At 35.2% G+C, this 18,102-nt stretch overlaps 1 protein-coding gene and 1 pseudogene across 1 annotated transcript in view; both read right to left on the bottom strand.

The window, feature by feature from the left end:
• Positions 1 to 18,102, bottom strand: part of TRHDE (thyrotropin releasing hormone degrading enzyme) — a 394,124-nt gene that overhangs the window by 45,491 nt on the left and 330,531 nt on the right. The gene's annotated exons all lie outside the window — the stretch shown is intronic.
• Positions 5,720 to 6,284, bottom strand: LOC134360926 (MICOS complex subunit MIC19-like; annotated as a pseudogene).

Below are 18,102 nucleotides of genomic sequence, written 5' to 3' on the forward strand. Positions count from 1 at the left end.
AAAGATGTTTGTGGCTCTAATGATTGTGACTTAACCATGGTACAAGATCAACCACAGTTAATACCTAATGTAAATAAGTATCACGAGATAACTCAAAGTTTTACATAATTTCAAAATTTCCTAAAGTTTATATGATTTAGAGTATATCTAGATATGGGCCACTTTTCCTGTATAGTTTCCATTTTATACATTCTTGTAGAAATAGCATGAAATTAGGCTATGACAGCAATGAAATAAGCAACTTTATCTCTTAGCTAATATTGCATCTAAATAATACAGTTAAAATATTCATGGGTTTGTCACCCACTGAAAAATATTTTTTTATAAAAATAATGATTTGGCTTTATTCCTTAAGAGAAAGATAGTTTCCAATATTTCAGATTTTGTAATTTGTCTCCCCTGAACTTTTAATTCTAAATATTTATTAGCATGGTGATCATATATTTACCTCCTATTTATATATGCCATGGATTATATAATTTTAGAGTTGAAGAAAATTTATTTAGAGGTCATTATTACTTTGCTGAAGAAAAGTAATGTATTTAAAAAAACAAACAAACAAAAATAACCTTAGTAAGTAGCTACTTTACTACAGATTTTCAAATAACTATGGAAAATCTGGAAAGTTGTTTGGATCTATTTTCCTGTAGATTTACACATGATAGCCTTATGTCAATTGCAATTTACTGCATTTTTCTTCATCTCTATAAATGAATGAACATTATTTAATGACATGGTTTGTGGGAAATATGACTGCAAATAACAAAGATGACAAATAATGTTATGGAAAGAGACTTGCACTTGAGAAAGAGCCTGGATCTGACTCTACCACTAACATTCTCCATACAATTAGGTAAACAATCTCTCCAGTCCTCAAATTCCTTGTTAACGAAATAAGAGAGTTGAACTAGGAGAAATTCTTTCTAGCAATCCCTCACAAATCTTTTATTCTAACCTATACTTCCACAATTTAATCTGCTGAAAAGTAATGACAATAATAGGGGCCCAATTTATTTGTTTAAAAACCTGAGAAAATACTTTGTAATTTTATGTTCTCCCTCCTTCACCTGCTTGATATGTATAAGTCTAAGAGGCAGGGCTTGGATCTAGGTTTCATAGAACATCTGGCATAGTGTAAAATAAATAAATAAATAAATAAAAGCAAAGCAAGCCCTGATAGAAGTTCCTAATAATGACAAGGCAAGTAAAGAAAAGTATTCGTTACATAGAGAAATGGAGCAAGTTCTGTTTTGAGTCCTATGGCAGACATTGCTAACTGCTTACCAAAATTCACACCCTCTTCTTCCTAGCACAGCCTATAATTCCCAGTCTTCCTGGTTATTATGTGTGGTCATGTGACTAAGACCTAGCCAAAAGAATATGAATTTGCATCATTGCCAGGGTTGCCCATAGACACCTCCCATTAGCTCCTCTATGTTTTTTTTCCCTGAGATGAGTTTTCTAGGTGACCTTGGGAGTCTTGTCTTGAATATGTCAAAAACCCACTTGGATCGCTGGATGACTGGATGGCCAAATATAGATTCTCACACCCAGTCCTGTAATGTGAACAGAAAATAACTTCCTTTGTATTTGATCCAAATACATGTTTTGGTCTATTTATTTTAAGCAGTTAACCTTCTTTAATCAAGTCTCAAATAGAATAAGAAAGAGACTACACTCAAATTGCCCGCATTCTGCTTTGTTACTAACATATGTAAGTAATTACCTACTACATAATTCAATATACTTGCATTTAAGTGTACTAGATCAAAATATGTAGCTACATACACTTAATTGGACAAGACGATGATCAGCTTCATTACAAAATTAAGAATGGTAAGAGATAATGTTGGTGAATAGGTTACCTTGCTTAGATGTGTGTCTGCATAATTGGCTGCTAATGATATCTGTGATTACTAGTAGGGATAACGCAATCAATGTTGGGGAAGTGTGCGGAATCCGGTGAATGGAAGGAACGCTACATTTGCTCAAAGTAATCAGCCCGGTAGGGAGCACGCTTAGGATCTTGATGCTGAAATGCAGCTTCTCTAAATTTGTATTATCCTAGGAAAATGTTGCCAATAAAATAGGGAAAAAAAATAGCCAATTTAAAGAATACTATATATACCATTAGGTGTGCTATATTAATATTTCAGGAAAAGGTTGTAGATGATCTCTATCTTCTCTACTCTTGGAGTGGGAGTATGCATAAGAAACGATTTAAGAAGTCAAAGAAAAGACAATGAGGAAGAGAGGTAAACGAGGAATGTTAAAGAAATAGATAAAAGATTGTCCACATGTCCTCCCACCCTCTCCCCCCTGCACACACACACACACACACACGCGCACACACACACGCGCACACACACATGCACACACGCACACACTCACTCCTCCCTCCGTTTCTCCCTCCTTCCCCAATTTACCAGAGCTTGCAATGAAATATATCTTTAGGCATACAAGAGAGTATTTTTATAAGGAGATTAAAACCAGACTATATTTGCTGATATTGAAATGCTCTAATCTTAGCTGGCTTTGTTTTTACCTAAGATCCAAAGCTGCTTTTTACAAACCATTCTGAATTCCTGTGAATATTAACTCTTAAATCTACTGAGATGGGTGGCTTATACACAAATAATCTATTTTACTGTGAGTTTTCTTTAAAGGCTATTGATTCTTGGGTGCTTGAAACCTGGGGGGGTGGGGAGCACAACCTCAGACTCTTCAGAGCAACACACCCCACTCTATTAATTGAATATTCATGTAAAGCCACTAAATAGCCTCCTACATATTTCACAACATATGCAGATGACACTATCATTGTCCTTCAGGGTATGGATTTTTAAAGCACTTGCTAAAATAGTTAATTAAAAAGTTTACTACATTTTATCTGTTATTTATTATTCATTATTAAAAGACTTTAATATGGGAGAAGATCCTGTGGCACAGATTGGAAACCCCCACAGTCTTTAGAATACCACAGAATAAAAAGGTAAAAAAACATAGGCAGGTATTTCTGTCAACCTCCGTTTGATCAGTTCCTAGAGAAAAAAGAGATATGATTAGTGCATTGCTGAACTATGGTCTGCAGAGATAAAAAAAGAAGTTACTTATCTGTAGCCCCATAAAATCAGAAATGTGAAAATTTGCACAGAAAAGAGTTCTCATAGCCTCTCTTTCTCCTGCTCCTTCTTTCTATAAGACTTCTCCCAAAACTAACTCAGCCACCTATTTTCTGGGCTCAAATAATACCTCAATAACTCTGTATTCATAATAGTTATCATGACATTACCCATAATTTTATCATAATATTATCTTTCTCACTCACTGGAGTTAGATCTTTCATAAATGAAGTGTGATGTACCCCTTATTGTCCCCACAGACTAATGCAGAACCTAGCACAAAATAGGCACTTGATAAATGTTCCTTAAACTAAATTAAATTATGGCAATAATGTCATAGCTCTTAAAAACAGGAACACTTGCCAAGTATACTAAAACTTAAACATAACCATAATTTTTAAAAATTAAGCATTTTCAATGTTTAAAAGCTAGCAGCAGGATGGGTACTTTCTATTAAAGTGATATTTATAGTATTTTTACTCATCTTTTTTATTAATGATACACATACAAAAGATAAGAAGGTCATTCCTATCTAGCCAATAGCTTTGAATAAGCCAGTCTATATGAAAATAAAATAGCTTTATAGCCAGTGAGAAAGCAGAGGCATTATATGAACATCACTGTTTTTTTTTTCCCCCTCTGATTAGCAAATTACTTTCCTAGAAGCAATAATGTTATTTATACCATGCATTTAAATGAACTGAAGGAAGGCTTGTAAATCTCTTTCTCCTGGTCAATAAATTGACAAGGGAGAATTAAATAATGTCTAGGGTCCCTTCTACAGTATACATTTAATAATTAAAAATAAAACATCCAGAAATAACTTTTTTGCAGCTTGACTATTCTCACTACCAACACTGCAACCAGTCTTTCCTCTTTACACACATTTTCTTGTTTATTTCCAAACATAATATAATTTCACAAGAAATCGGCCATCTTTTTTTTTTTTTTTTTTGGCTGCCTGGTACAGTGATAGAACCCCAGACCTTGGTGTTATCAGCACCATGCTCTAACCAACTTAGCTAACTGGCCAGCTTGCTATCATCGTCATACAGAAAGTCTCTAGGCACTTAATAGTGTTAAGAAGCAAGGTCAATTTTTAACCAGTCATTGGAAGAGTTAATAGATGCCAGCTATTTGGCTAAAAGGGAAAAAGACCTTAGCTTTAGGACCAAAATAAACTAATTATCTTTTTTAAAAACTATCAATTTAATAATTCTAGGCTATCATGTACTTAGGACTTACTGTATACCAGTCAAGAAGTTATGAAAAGATGGTCTATGTTGGTTTCAGTTTATTATTCTTAAGAACAGTAATACTAAGTTTCAAGATCAGTACTATTATGCCCTGGTTTTTTTGGGTTTTTTTTTGATAAAGAAGCTAAAGTTTACAGAAGATAAGCACCCTCTGAAACTCGCTAGGCTAATGAGAGGCAGAGCTGGAATTCAAAGCCAGGCCTGACAAGAAAGCTCCTCTGGTTCTACCACATGAGATTGTCTCTCAAAATACCACTTAGAATTAGAATTAAATGGTTTATCTCTTCCTTCCTTTAATATTTGTTTACATGTCACTTTCACAGCATTGATCATTTACCATTTTAGACTTATGCAAATAAATCCATAATGTAGTCTCAGATGCTATGAAGCAGGGGGCAAGCGAGTTTAGAGAAAGGAGAATGATGGGGGGAAACAATTTAATTAGGGTGGTTAGGGAAGTCCTCACCTGCATGAAGTGAGAGACCAGGTTGATCGAATCTGGTGGGGGGAGAATTCTGGCTGAGGACACAGCAAGTTCAAAGGCCCTGAGATGGGAACAAATATGGGACATTGAACAATAACAAAAGGCTTTTGTGGCTGGAGTGAAGTTAACCAGGGGAGGAAGAGTGGTATGAAGTTGCAGAGCATGGTGGTGGAATTTAAATAATAAAGGTTCCAGATTGTTCTTCTTTTTCTTTTTTTTTTATCAGAAAATGCATTTACTATTATCAGTAAGTGAAGTAAAGATGTCAGTATTCATGATAAAAAAAAGAGGTTGTAGAAGCCAAGGATGCCTTTACATTGATAAAAAATGCCTTATTTTACTTGTAATTATAAACATTATTCCAAACAAAGAGGTACATTTTCTCTCCTTTTTGTCTTTTTACTTGCATAACCACCATAAGTTAAAATGAAATTGCTCTTATTTTACAAAAAGGAGAAAAAAATTTATATAGAGAGAAAACCAACATGCCATAGCCTAGAGGATTCCACTCATGCTATTACCAGAAGATCTACATTTTTTGTCCTCTCCTTTCAATGCCAATTAACTTAGTTACACCCCTACCCCCCACCTTTTTAGAGTGCAGATTCACCAAATGATGGAACTTGGTTAGAAGAGAAAGATTTTTCGTCATTGTAAGTTGAATAGAAAGTACAAAAAGGTAAGAGGACTTCCCTTTTCAAACTGGTGCTGGTCAAAATGTGATATGATTCTGCCCAATCCACTTGCTGGTGTTTTTCTTTAATGGTATTGTCTTTAAATGGGTTATTTTCTTACTAGGAAAATGAAAGCTCCACCACTTAATGTTGAAGAAGTTTTACATCTTCTAAAAGTTGACTTTATCCTCCCCTCTCAAGCATGTTCTGAAGAATGTCGGGCTGCAGATAAGCACAGACTGGATGAAACTCATCTTGCTTGAACTTTTCTTCCACCTCTTCAGCAGCTTTCTGATACTGCTCAGGGGTGTCTTTGTAGAGCTCTGAGCTCCTCTCCTCCGGCCCAGCCAGCTGCTCTTCGTAAACTGCACCCCCCTACTTTATCACTCTTCTAGCTGCTTACCAGCTACTTTGCCTCAGAGCGTTCCTCCTCACTTGATATCCTCTCTAGAAGAATAGCTCATTGGCAGCAGCCCTCTCTTGGTCCAGTTCTTTGCCTTGTTTTAGTCATTTCTGATTTTCAGATAGATTCGTTCCTGGTTTGTTCCAATGCCAGTTCCTCAGCTACAGTTCTTTTTAATTCATCACAGACTGAGGCACCATAAACACCAGAATACCACCAAGACTGCAGATCAGATGGAGAGGATTCCTTCATTCCATCAATACCATTTCCTGAAAGCCAGATGCCCTGCACAATGGTATTCTCATTCTCATCTGACTCAAAGGTGACTTGGTGGGTGGCAGGTGGTCAGGCCCATGGCTCCTGCTTCTGCCCCTGCAGAGACTGATCATGGACCCACAGGCACTTGAGACCCCATGAGCACACATGTGCATTGAGGCAGCTGGACTCTAGCACAGTGGAAGCCCAGATTGTTTTTCTATGTTTGATGGAAAGCCACTGCAAATTTTTGAGCTGGGAAATGACATGATCTGATTTATGCTTTAAAGGGGTGACTGGCTTCTGTGGAGAGCAAACTCAAATGTGCCAGGCATCTTTCACAGATGAGAAAGGATGAAGTGAAATATGATTTCCTAGTCGATCCTCTCTCTCTCTCACTATATAAACTATGCTTATGAGAAAAATATATACCTAGTGAGTGAAATGGAGGACATAAAAACAGAGACCATGATTTTAAAGATATGTCATGCATGAGATTTGTTTTATAAAGTTTCTTATGCAAGTATCAGAAGGGAAAAAAATCCCCAAAGCTTATCCACACATTATTTATTGTTGTTTAATTGTTTAAAGCAGCATTAGACAATATGAGGAAAGTCACTGAAAAATCACTAAAGTAATAAATACATTTCAAAAGTATATATGCTTTATATACAGGAAGCTGTATGTTCCAGGTGGGGTTAATTAGCTGAGTTAGTCCAGAATTTAAACACAGAAAACAGCCTGAAGTTAATACAGAAAAAATATCCACAGATATTATGATTTCCCTGTAAAATACCATCCTTAAAGCTAGTATGGAATTCTGCTTATTGGATAGCAAAGTTTTCCAATGTTCTAAAGAGCCACATAGGAGTTAAAGGAATACAAATTTCCAGCAGGATTCTGCAGAGATTTAGTTTACTGTCATCAGGATATCAAATCATTAACCTAAAGGTCTGTGAATCAGTGAAACTTCTACCTTCCTATGGCTGCTTTTTAGAGAAATGTGTGAATAACAGGAAACAAGAAAAGAGAAAATTCATCACCCAAACCAAATCACTTAAAAATAACTGGGTATATCTCCTCTAGACTGTTTATATCAAAGTTTTGCTTTTCATATAGATTTTATTATACTGCACATAAAGTTTATATATTTAACTTAGAATGATTTGCATATTATTAAAATTCTTTACAATTACCTTTGCATTGGTTCTAACAATATTCTGTTCAGAAGGTAAGTGTAGTTCACTATTGCTGAGTATTTTGGTTAAAAACATTTTTCATATTATAAATAACAAGGATATGAACATCTTTGTGCACAATACTTTTACATGTTCTAAATGATTTCCTTTGGATGGAATACTCAAATTAGAATTATCAAGCCAAGGGTTATATCACATTGTGGTTCTTGGCAAATGTCTAAGTGCATGTTTTCAGTCTTTATCAAGCAGCAACTGGTCCCAGACAAAGGAAAAGAGGATCTTATGCAGATCAGACAGTCGCTGTTGGTGGCCAACAATGATTCAGCACTCCCTGTGTCAGTCTCTGGGCCAATGCTTTACATGCATTATGTTTTTAAATCATCAAAACAATTTCTGAGGTTAGCAATATTAGTATCACCACTTTACAGATCAAAACTGAGGATCAGGGCCGGCCCGTGGCTCACTCGGGAGAGTGCGGTGCTGATAACACCAAGGCCCCAGGTTCGGATCCCATATACGGATGGCCGGTTCGCTCACTGGCTGAGCATGGTGCTGCCAACACCAAGTCAAGGGTTAAGATCCCCTTACTGGTCATCTTTAAAAAAAAAAAAAAAAAAAACAAAAAACAAAAAAAAAAAACTGAGGATCAAAAAGTTACTTAACTTCACCAGAGTAATATTGCAAATAAGGGTGGTGTTGGTGTTTGAACATAGTCTTCCTGCACCAAGCCCACAATATTCTTACCACTATTTCAAAGATGGCTGACAATAATTTTGTATCCCCTTTCCCATCTTCTAGTAAATGAAAAAATGGGGCAAGGAAGATGGAAGATATCAAGTGGTAGTAATCCATGGAGGCCATATGAGGGAAACATAATATAATAGAACACATGGGGATAAAGGGAGTGGTTTGGCCCATAGCCGTGACTTTGAAATGTGAGCTTCAGTGGACTCAATGTAGCTTTTAGCCTTTGCTCTTTTTTTTTTTTTTTTTTTTTTTTTTTTTTTTTTTTTTTTTTTTTGCTGCATCTGCCAAAGCCACTTTCTTTACCACTGACCCCCATTCTTTATGTTCCTTCAGTAGTCTAATTTCCATAAGTCAGAGAACATCCTCAGCCCAGACTTTGGCCTGGAGAGACTGAGTTTAGTTAGCAGAAATATACCTACCATGAAAAGCATGCATTACAACAATACTTTGCTTTCAGAAATATTGTTCACATGGTAAAGCAATAGAGTACTGAGATGTGGTCTAAAAAAGAAAGGGGGAGGTAATCATATAAAGTTTCTTAAATTTACATAGGAGGAAATGGTTCAATCAGCAGAAATATTTTCCATATTAAGGTCTTACAGGAAAGGGAAGAATTAGGCCTATGAAAAGTAGTTTGGAGGTCCTATATTTAGACTGAGAAAAAAAGGGTGAAGGACTCAAATAATGGCATATGGGGTGTTGGGGGAATTGCTTCCTGGGTATAACTGTAGGGCAGAATCCTGAGTCTGGAAAGAAACCCACAGATAGTCCATGTCAATTACAAAATCTCAAAAAGAAATCCCAAAAGCAAGCTCAGCTATCAGATATCAGATATCAATACCTATATGAGGCCATTATAATTTCCTATGTAATTTTCTAAATATATAGCGAAGGTCGAAATTTTAGGCCGACACAAAGTTTAATAATTAAGCAGGAAGAAAATAGAACACTTCAAAAAGTGGATACATTTTAAAGAAATCTTTTGAAGGCTCTTGAGAGTGTAATCTAGCAATGCAAAGGGGAATGATGACAAATGGAAAGATAGCAGGATAGAGGGCATCTACCAAGAGCAAAGTGATCAGAACCCATTTAATCTGAGCTCTGCAGCCAATTTGCAGAAGCTTCTGGACAAAGCTAGGATATTTTGAATATCAATAAGAATAAAACTGCCATGAGATAAAGCATATCAAATATACTTAAGTCCATAAGGTCAAAATGATACTTCAAAACAAAACAAAATAAGTGGTCACTATGAAGCACGGTAGAGAACTGGCCCATTAATTTTGAAACTGAAAAATAAGAGAAACAATGAAGCATTTATTCTGACTTTCCTTAAAACTATATCAGTGGGTCACCAGATAGTAAATGAGAACATGCTTCTCTTTAAAGAACTATTTCATTTATAAATGAAAGAATGAAGGAATCACCATTTTCTAACATCCAATGAATTAATAGATCTACGCATTGAACAATAATAGCTGCAAATATCATAAAAAGAGATACAACTACTTATTTTATGTGTTCATATAGAGTTAACTGTGAAGCAGTCTTGCCAAAAGTCTAAACCTACACTGGATCAATCCACTAGATTCAATCATCAATTTACAGACCACAGAGAGGACAAAGGAACACATTAAAGTGCACAGTGGGGATGCTGTCAGCAAAATCCAGACAGTGAAAAATCCTATAGGACAAACAAAAATTTAGAAAGAAAAATTTTTTAAAAAGAAGTGAAAGGGAAAATCAACAGCTTAAAAGAGATTTGAAAAGACACATTGATGAATCTTGGAGCAGTACCATCATTTGGGTCTTAATTCAAACCAACTGTAAAAATAAATGGCATTTATGAGACAATTAGGAATTTAAACATTCCCTGGATAGTTGACATTATTGAGAAAACGTTAACTTTTAGATGGCCATTTTAAAAATAATCATTTTTAGTTGTTAATAGTGAAATTATTTTAATGAATTGATTCAATATCTGGAATTTGCTTCAAAATAGCATGAAAGGTTGGATAGAGACAAGAATGAAGTAGGGACTGACCATCAGTAAATAATTATTGATGCATAGCGAGAGATACAGGTACTTGGTTACATTCTTTTGCCAGATTTTGTATATATTTGAAATTCTTCCTAATAAAAAAACAATGCTGAGACTAAGTCTTATTCACCTCTGCATCTTCAGTGTGTATCATAAAGCCTTCACATGGTACGTGCTTAAAAATATTTGCTGGATGACTTTGAAAAAGGCAACCGTTTCAGTCTTGGTTTCTTCCTTTATAAAACAGGGAAAATGATATTTACTTTCCAGGGTCATTGTGAGAGTTAAAAGAAAAGAAATGGAAAAGTATTTTGTAAACTGCAAAGTGCCACACAAAAGTGGACAGCCTTAAGACTGAAGAGCCAGAACTAGAATTCAGCAACCATGTGCTCTGCATCTGTATTCTGACCTTGATTTCTTCCCTACATCAAGCTACTAAACTCCTGTACAGATCCCAGCACATTCATTTTCCCCTTAGGGACAAAGTACCAAATGGTAGTGTAATTGCCAAAGGAAAATTATTACTCTGTTCTGAATTATTTCCCTCATAAATCCAAAGCCAGTCAAACAGGCTCTGTCTCAAAAACGACAGGGTTGCTGTACAGTGATGAGAATCCCACATACGAGTGCCCCATAAATCCGTGAGTATCACAGCCCTCCAAAGTCATTCTGAATCATGTGTTTAAATCACAAGTGGGAAGCCAGGCTGGCAGCACGTTGGTCAACACTGTGGAAACAATGAAATTGAGGTGATTTACTCAGCCATCAGTTAGAGAAATATCCCATCACCTGTCTCATGAAGACTTTATGTGTGAAAAGCATTTTGTTTGTTTGTCTTTAAACATTTTTCTATCACATCAAAGAAAAAAAAAGACTTTTCTTTTAATAATAATAATGGTCAATCATCCATATTTCTCTTAAATTCAATCATGGCTGCTATTAGAGATATTAGAACACATCAAAGAAACAATTTCAAGCAATAGCAAATGATTAAAAAGGGACAGAGGAGGACATGCCTTCTGTGTGTGCCATGCATTTTCTCTTTCTCTAATCTTAGTGAGATATTCATCTCTACTTAGAGAAAAATGAAATATCTAATTTAATTCTTTATGATTTAAAGCGATATTTTCCTGCTTCTCAGAATATTATGCTCTATTGCAAATTAGTGTTAAAAGCTACCCAACGCCATTGCAAATGAAATGTGAAAAGTAAAAATACTTTTTATTACCAGTGATATAGGAAAAGGATTTCAACTATTTAGCTCACTGTACAGAAAAAGGATTAGTATCTGGAAAGAGCTGTGCCCCTTTGAAATCACCTTTGGGGAAGCAGACAGGTTAGTTATATTTTTGGTACTTTGCTCTCTCTCATAAGAATGCTATATGATAACCTAAAGAAAAAAAGGACAAAGCTAAATAAATTTACTAAGCCACAAAAAGCACAGAGTAAATAGTAGCATTGAAATGTTGCTAACCACTCATTTAAGAAAACGTGCCTACCAGGAGTTTTGAATTTATTTGAGGAAATTTTTAACTCTTAGAATTAAAACATGTTTAAGCCATTTAGAAATCAACTAACAACTACGTATCATAATAAATGATACCTTTGTCCTTTGGGACAGTAACTTACAATTTACAAAACCTCAGGGATAGAGTTTATCGGGAAGTTGTTGATTCTAATAGGTACCTATCTCTCATATTCTCTCAATTTTGGCTGCAACTTTCAGTGTCGTGAAATTCAACATATGCTACTCATGTAAAAAAATATTTCATTAATCTTAGATTTCCAGCTCAGAAATATGAGTTTAATGCCTTAACTTTTCCTTGATTTTTTTTAATGCTGATAAGATCCAAATAACTTAGGAAAATTAATGATAATGATGTTCTAACTCCTTAATGATGATTAACAATTAGAGGACATTAATGGTATAGATTTACTGTGTTCTAACAGTGACACATTAATTTTTATAACAGTCTCACAGATAAGTCCTTGGATACTGTCTGAAGATTTTCCCTTCATTACCACTTCTAAGAACTAATTTTCTAAAGTTGAAGCATCAATGAAAATACAAAACAATAACAAAATGTCCTAGTTAATTCAGAACAAGAATATATATTTTTATTATTCCAAAATGTAGTGTAAAATTAAAACCTCTTTTTAAAAAATCATATTAGTTTAAAATATTTTATATTTTATATTATTGAAATTGAAAGAAATATGAAATTTAAAAAAATAAAAATTTATTTTCAGTAAAACAACCACTGTTATAAAAAGAAATTCTGGAATCTTAAAAGTCATTAACAGATTATTTAATGTACAATGTTAGTAAAACAATAATTTTCACAAAAATCATATATAATAAGAAGCAGAAATTTAGAAGAAAAGATGATATATTAGTCCATTTCCTTTGCTTATAACAAAATATCTGAAACTGGGTGATTTATAAAGAAAACAAAATCTATTGCTTACAGTTTCTGAGGCTGGGAAAAGTCCAAAGTCCATTTGGTGGTGGTGACAGTGAACCAGAGGTCTCACATGGCAAGATGGTGGAAGCAGGGAGAACAGAGAGAGAGAGAGAGAGAGAGACTCCCCTCTTCTTTTAAAGCCCTCAGAACCACACCCCAGACCACTATTATTAATCCATTCACTACTGCATGGTCCTACAATCCAATCACCTCTTCAAGGCTCCACCTTTCAATTACCATAATAAGATTTCCCACCCTCTTAACAGTCACAGTGGGGTCAAGTTTCTAACACACAAAACTTGGGGGACACAATTCAAGTTTCAGGGAGTTTTGGGGAGACATAGTTCAATCCATTACAGATGACAAAGTGATAAAATCTTTTTTAAAAATGATAGTTTTCTAGAAATGACAGAAAACCAGTACGCTCCATATGACTAAAATGCACTTTTAAAAAACTTACACTTGCTACTCTTCCATTTCAAAGGGAACTTCATCTTAATTAAATTAAATTATCTTAAAAGAAATTTTTTCTTATGGATTTTATTCGTAGATTATATCATCTGTCATTGTTAAGAAAGATGAGGAAATGAGTGCACTCACACTTTATACCATCTCTTAAAATGTTTCTAAATTTTCCCTGTTTAAAGATTTACTTTCTATTTTGTAACCTCAATTTCCTTGTTTCCTTATCTTTGGCTCCACATGTAAGTGGATTCAAGATTCACCATCATCTTTTTATAGCCAAAGGATAACTTGATTACATATAAGACTTGTATTCTATCCACTGGACTATTTTTGCTTATAGAAAGCTGAGCCAGCCTGAATTTTCTACTTTTTAGATAACTTGCTTTGTGTAATCCTTAAAGCCCATTGTACTCACCAAGACATATCTCAGTGCTAATCCCTCTGTGTAAGATTTTTTCCTAAAACACAGGGTGCCTTTTCAATCTACATATTTATGTCCTCATGGTAAGAAAGTTTTTTCCTATGTCTTCAGATTTATTTTCTTTTCCATTTGCTTTCTTCTTTTTTATGAATATTGTGTACACACACACCCCAATGTACAAACACACTACACGTACACACCCCAACACACAAACACACTGGATGTCTCATATTACATTATGATTTTCATTGTTTTTTCCATTTCACTTAATCGCAGCTATCTCAAGCTCATTTTCCATTTGCCTGACCTTGCTTTCCCCTACATTTATGAAATGTTTACTGCTGCTAACATACCTGTCTTTCCTGCAGCGCCAGATCACTTTCATCCTTTTTGTTGCCTCATTTCTTCTCTATTCTTCTGCCCATTTTCTTTAAACTCTTGCCTCAAAGAAGCCATATTTCATTATTTCAATTCTTTGCACTCCACATTTCATTCTTTTAATTCTTTGAAATCACATGGATGGGTATATTTGAATTCTGATGTTACAGTCTTCTGTTGTTATTGTGCTTCTTAACTATCTTTCCTATTCTTTCCTATGGTAGCTTTCCCCAGTTCTAAGGCTCTCGGTTAAGTTTATGTTTAAATATCACTCATATTGAAGGGGAGAGTTCCATCCAGTAGAAGTAGGTGCTGATGGGGCCGACCCCGTGGCGCACTCGGGAGAGTGCGGCGCTGGGAGCGCAGCAGCGCTCCCGCCGCGGGTTCGGATCCTATGTAAGGATGGCCGGTGCGCTCACTGGCTGAGCGCGGTGCAGCTGGTCACAAAAAGACAAAAAAAAAAAAAAAAAAGAAGTAGTTGCTGATGGATTGTGGCTAAGGAATAATCATGATGAAAAATTTGGAGCAGCAGCAGTTTACAATTATCGTTGTTATTTTGGAACTGGTTCTAATCAAATCAGTGGTTCCATCTGTTTAGGGGCATATTTCTGCTCCATAGTCCCATTTCAGAATATGCTGGAGAGCTGTGTGATTCACAGTTCACCCTGTATATTGGATGTTCTCATTGTGGTGATTTAATATTTAACTGTTTCTTCCAGCTGTCTCAATTAATGGTTGCCAAGCCAATTGCCATATATTCCCCAGCCCACCACTTCTGCACCCTCCTTCCTAAAGAAACTGGAGGTTTCCATGTCTTCTATTTTAGGTCTGAATTTGTTTCCTGCTCTTCTGTGTGGAGAAAGATTCAACAATGTAACCCATCATGCCTCCAGATTTTATTTCAAAGAAGGCAGTTCCTTCAAGGATGTGCCTTCCATTTTTGTGAATTTCTACATCCCCTAGAGGATTATAAATTTTTTCAACTATTTCCAGAATCCTTCCGTGTTTTGGTCCATACTTTACTATATTTTCCAGTCATTCTTTACTTTTTGTGATTTGGTGTTGTATCTGTCTCCATTTTTCTTTTTCTTCTTTGTTGTTATTGGCAGTTAGTATTGGGGAATCGGGGAAATCGAGATACATATATTTCACTTCCTTCAACTGAACATCCTTAAAAAACAAAGCAGAACAAAGAAACAAAAAATGGTCCTGCTAATCTGGGTCTTCAGAAGGTTATGTTGAAACCAGCATTCTTATGTATTTCTGCTAGCATATTCAATTGGTATCCATAGACTATTCAGCATGTTCTTCATCAAATCTGTTCTTTGTTTTTTTTTTAATCTTGAGGACACAATCAAACTTTATTTACCTGATTCCCTTAAGATTAAGTGTTACTCGGTAATTGATTTCTACCACAGAAAAGTGAGCAGAAGTGATGTGTCTTTTCAGACTGTCATATTAAAACCTTTTGTGTGTTTCTCCAGTCCCTATCCCCTTCTGTCTTGCTGCAATGGTGACAACACCAAGTTAACCTATGAGCTACTTATTAAATATAACAACCCTGGATCTTGGAGGAGATCTACTTGACAGTAAATCTTTCAAATAAATATATAATATAATTCAGGGGCAGAGCCTAAGAGTCTGGCTTTCCTGTTGAAGACGGATGAACTTAAGTAATCCCCTATGTGTCAAAGAAATATAGAAGATCTGAGAACCAAGTTTCTAAATAATTGTAGGAGTGGGTACTCACATGTGGAATTTCCTACAATAAAATAGGAAGACTGCTAAGTTTTTAAGAGGGCTCTGATGCAAAAGAAGCTATCATCTTTTTCGAATCAAAATACAAATTGCTATCGACTAACAATACAATACAAAAATGACCATGGAGATTGCTAATAGGTAAAATGAAAATGCATACATCGTAACATTCTAAGAATGAATGCAACCCTAAGAAACTCCAAAAGATTTTCAGTTTGTGAGGCTTAATGGAGAGAGACATCTCTGTATTTTCACATCATCAGTGAGTTCCCATACGGCGGTGCCTAACTGGAGACACTGCACATTGTCCAGAGTGACAGGTTTTTACTTTCCCATAATGCTATATCATGAGTGATATAATTTGGAGAAATACGATTTAAAACTGGATCACATAAAAAGTGAAACTGGTTGGCAAAAGGAACATTTTAAAATGAACTTCCAATTTTGACAGGTCACTCTAACTAGGTAAAGCCAAAATTTGTACATTATCTATCTGGAGATTTGAAATCTGAGCATGCTTCTTAATCCAAAATTCAGAGCAGACTTTCATAATGGAAAGGAATTCCCTTTTTAAGCTTAAATTTAACAAAGATACTATTATTTTATCTTTCTTACGCTGATTTTTTCATGTTTTCCTCCTTCTTCCATGTGCTTCTGTTGCAGTCACTTTACTTTGGGATCTCTTTGAACACTATCCTGAAATACCAGCCACTGCAAAAGCACTTGAGAACAATTACTTGATAATGTTGGATGCAAATGCCATTGTATCATTTGTGTGATGTTACTCATTTCCTTCTCTCAGATGTTTTTCTTTTTTTGCATGTATTTAAACTATGATATATATTAAACTAACAAATTTTACGTATAACATAAATTGGCATACAGGACACAATGTTTGTTGTTTCTATAAATGACACCATTTCAATGTATTTATACTGGTTATCCATGCTGATCAGAACCTTTGTTTGACAGTTGTGTACACACAGCTCCAAGGATAAATGGATCTCTAGCTAAAAAATAAAAGAAAGAGAAAAGAAATAAAAAAGAATTGCAAATTAGGAATTACTGACTAAATTTTTTGGAGGTAATTTTTTATGTGATAAGAGAAATGTTAATTCCCAGATACATTCATTAAGAAATGTTTCCTGAGCACCTATATGTTTTTCAAACATCATACTAAATTCTCAATTGCCACCTCTTCCATGAAGCCTTAAAAAATTGTCAGTAAAAATGTTACCAGTGAAATTAATCCTCTTAGATAACTGTTGTAAGGGTGACAGCAAAAGAACATGATCTTTGGAGTCACTTAGATTGGGATTGGTTGAACCCCACTTAATAATAGATTGACACTTAATAATAGATTGATAGGCAAATAATTTTACCCTCTCTGATCCTTAGTCACTACTTATCACATGGGGATAGGATATCACTTTCAGTCAGGGCTAAGTACAATCTCTGCAGCATGTCTTCTTCCACAGCAGAAGCACAGTGGAAAAACTTGCAGCCATTCTGGACTGGTGTACTAGTCCATTTCTGTTGCTTATAACAAAATACATAAAACTGGGTAGTTTATAAAGAAATAAAATTTATTTCTTACAGTTTTGGAGGCTATAAAGTCCAAGGTCCAGGGAACACATCTGGTGAGGGACTTCTTGGTGGTGAGTCTCTATAGGGTGTCACATGGTGAAGATGGCATGAAAAAAAGCTGACTCGTGTGCTCCTCATAAACCCGCCAGTCCACACCCATGATAACTCATTACCACTAGGATAGATTAACCCATTCACAAGGGCACAGTCCTCATGGTCCAATCACCTCTCAAGGGTCCCACCTTTCAAATATCGTAATTGAATTTCCTACCTTCTTAACACTATTACAGTGTGGATCAAGTTTCCAACACATGAACTTTTGGAGGATACATTTGACCCATAGCAACTGGGAACCAAAAAAAAAAGCTTACAAACCATAACCACTGAAGATAGTAAGGAGATAAAAGAAAAAAAAAGAAAATCAGCTAAAGGCCAAAGATCTTAACTAACACTGGAGCTGCCTCTCAAAACACAGTGTTTGCATTTCAAACCTATCCAAGAATATTAACTGGAAAAATAAAGGACATAATGAAAATCCAGAAAAATAATAAAATCTCCACAACTTAACACATAAAATACCGAGGATATAATCCAAAACTAACTAACTTATGAAGAATATAAAAAAAAAAAGAAAAGAAAAGAAAAAACAAATAGGAAATCGCAGGAGAAAAACACAAACAGATGAAAATAGCCAAGTGGAAATTCTAAAACTAAAAATATAATTTCACCAGGTGGACTTAACAGCTGGTTGGACATGGAAGAAAAGATGAGAAGAGATAAACTGGAAGAGGAATCTATAGAAATTATCCATGGTGAAAAATGCAGAGAAAAAAGGTAGCTAATACCG

Source organism: Cynocephalus volans, chromosome 12 (genome assembly GCF_027409185.1).
Source record: "Cynocephalus volans isolate mCynVol1 chromosome 12, mCynVol1.pri, whole genome shotgun sequence".
In the NCBI taxonomy this organism is placed as follows: domain Eukaryota; kingdom Metazoa; phylum Chordata; class Mammalia; order Dermoptera; family Cynocephalidae; genus Cynocephalus; species Cynocephalus volans.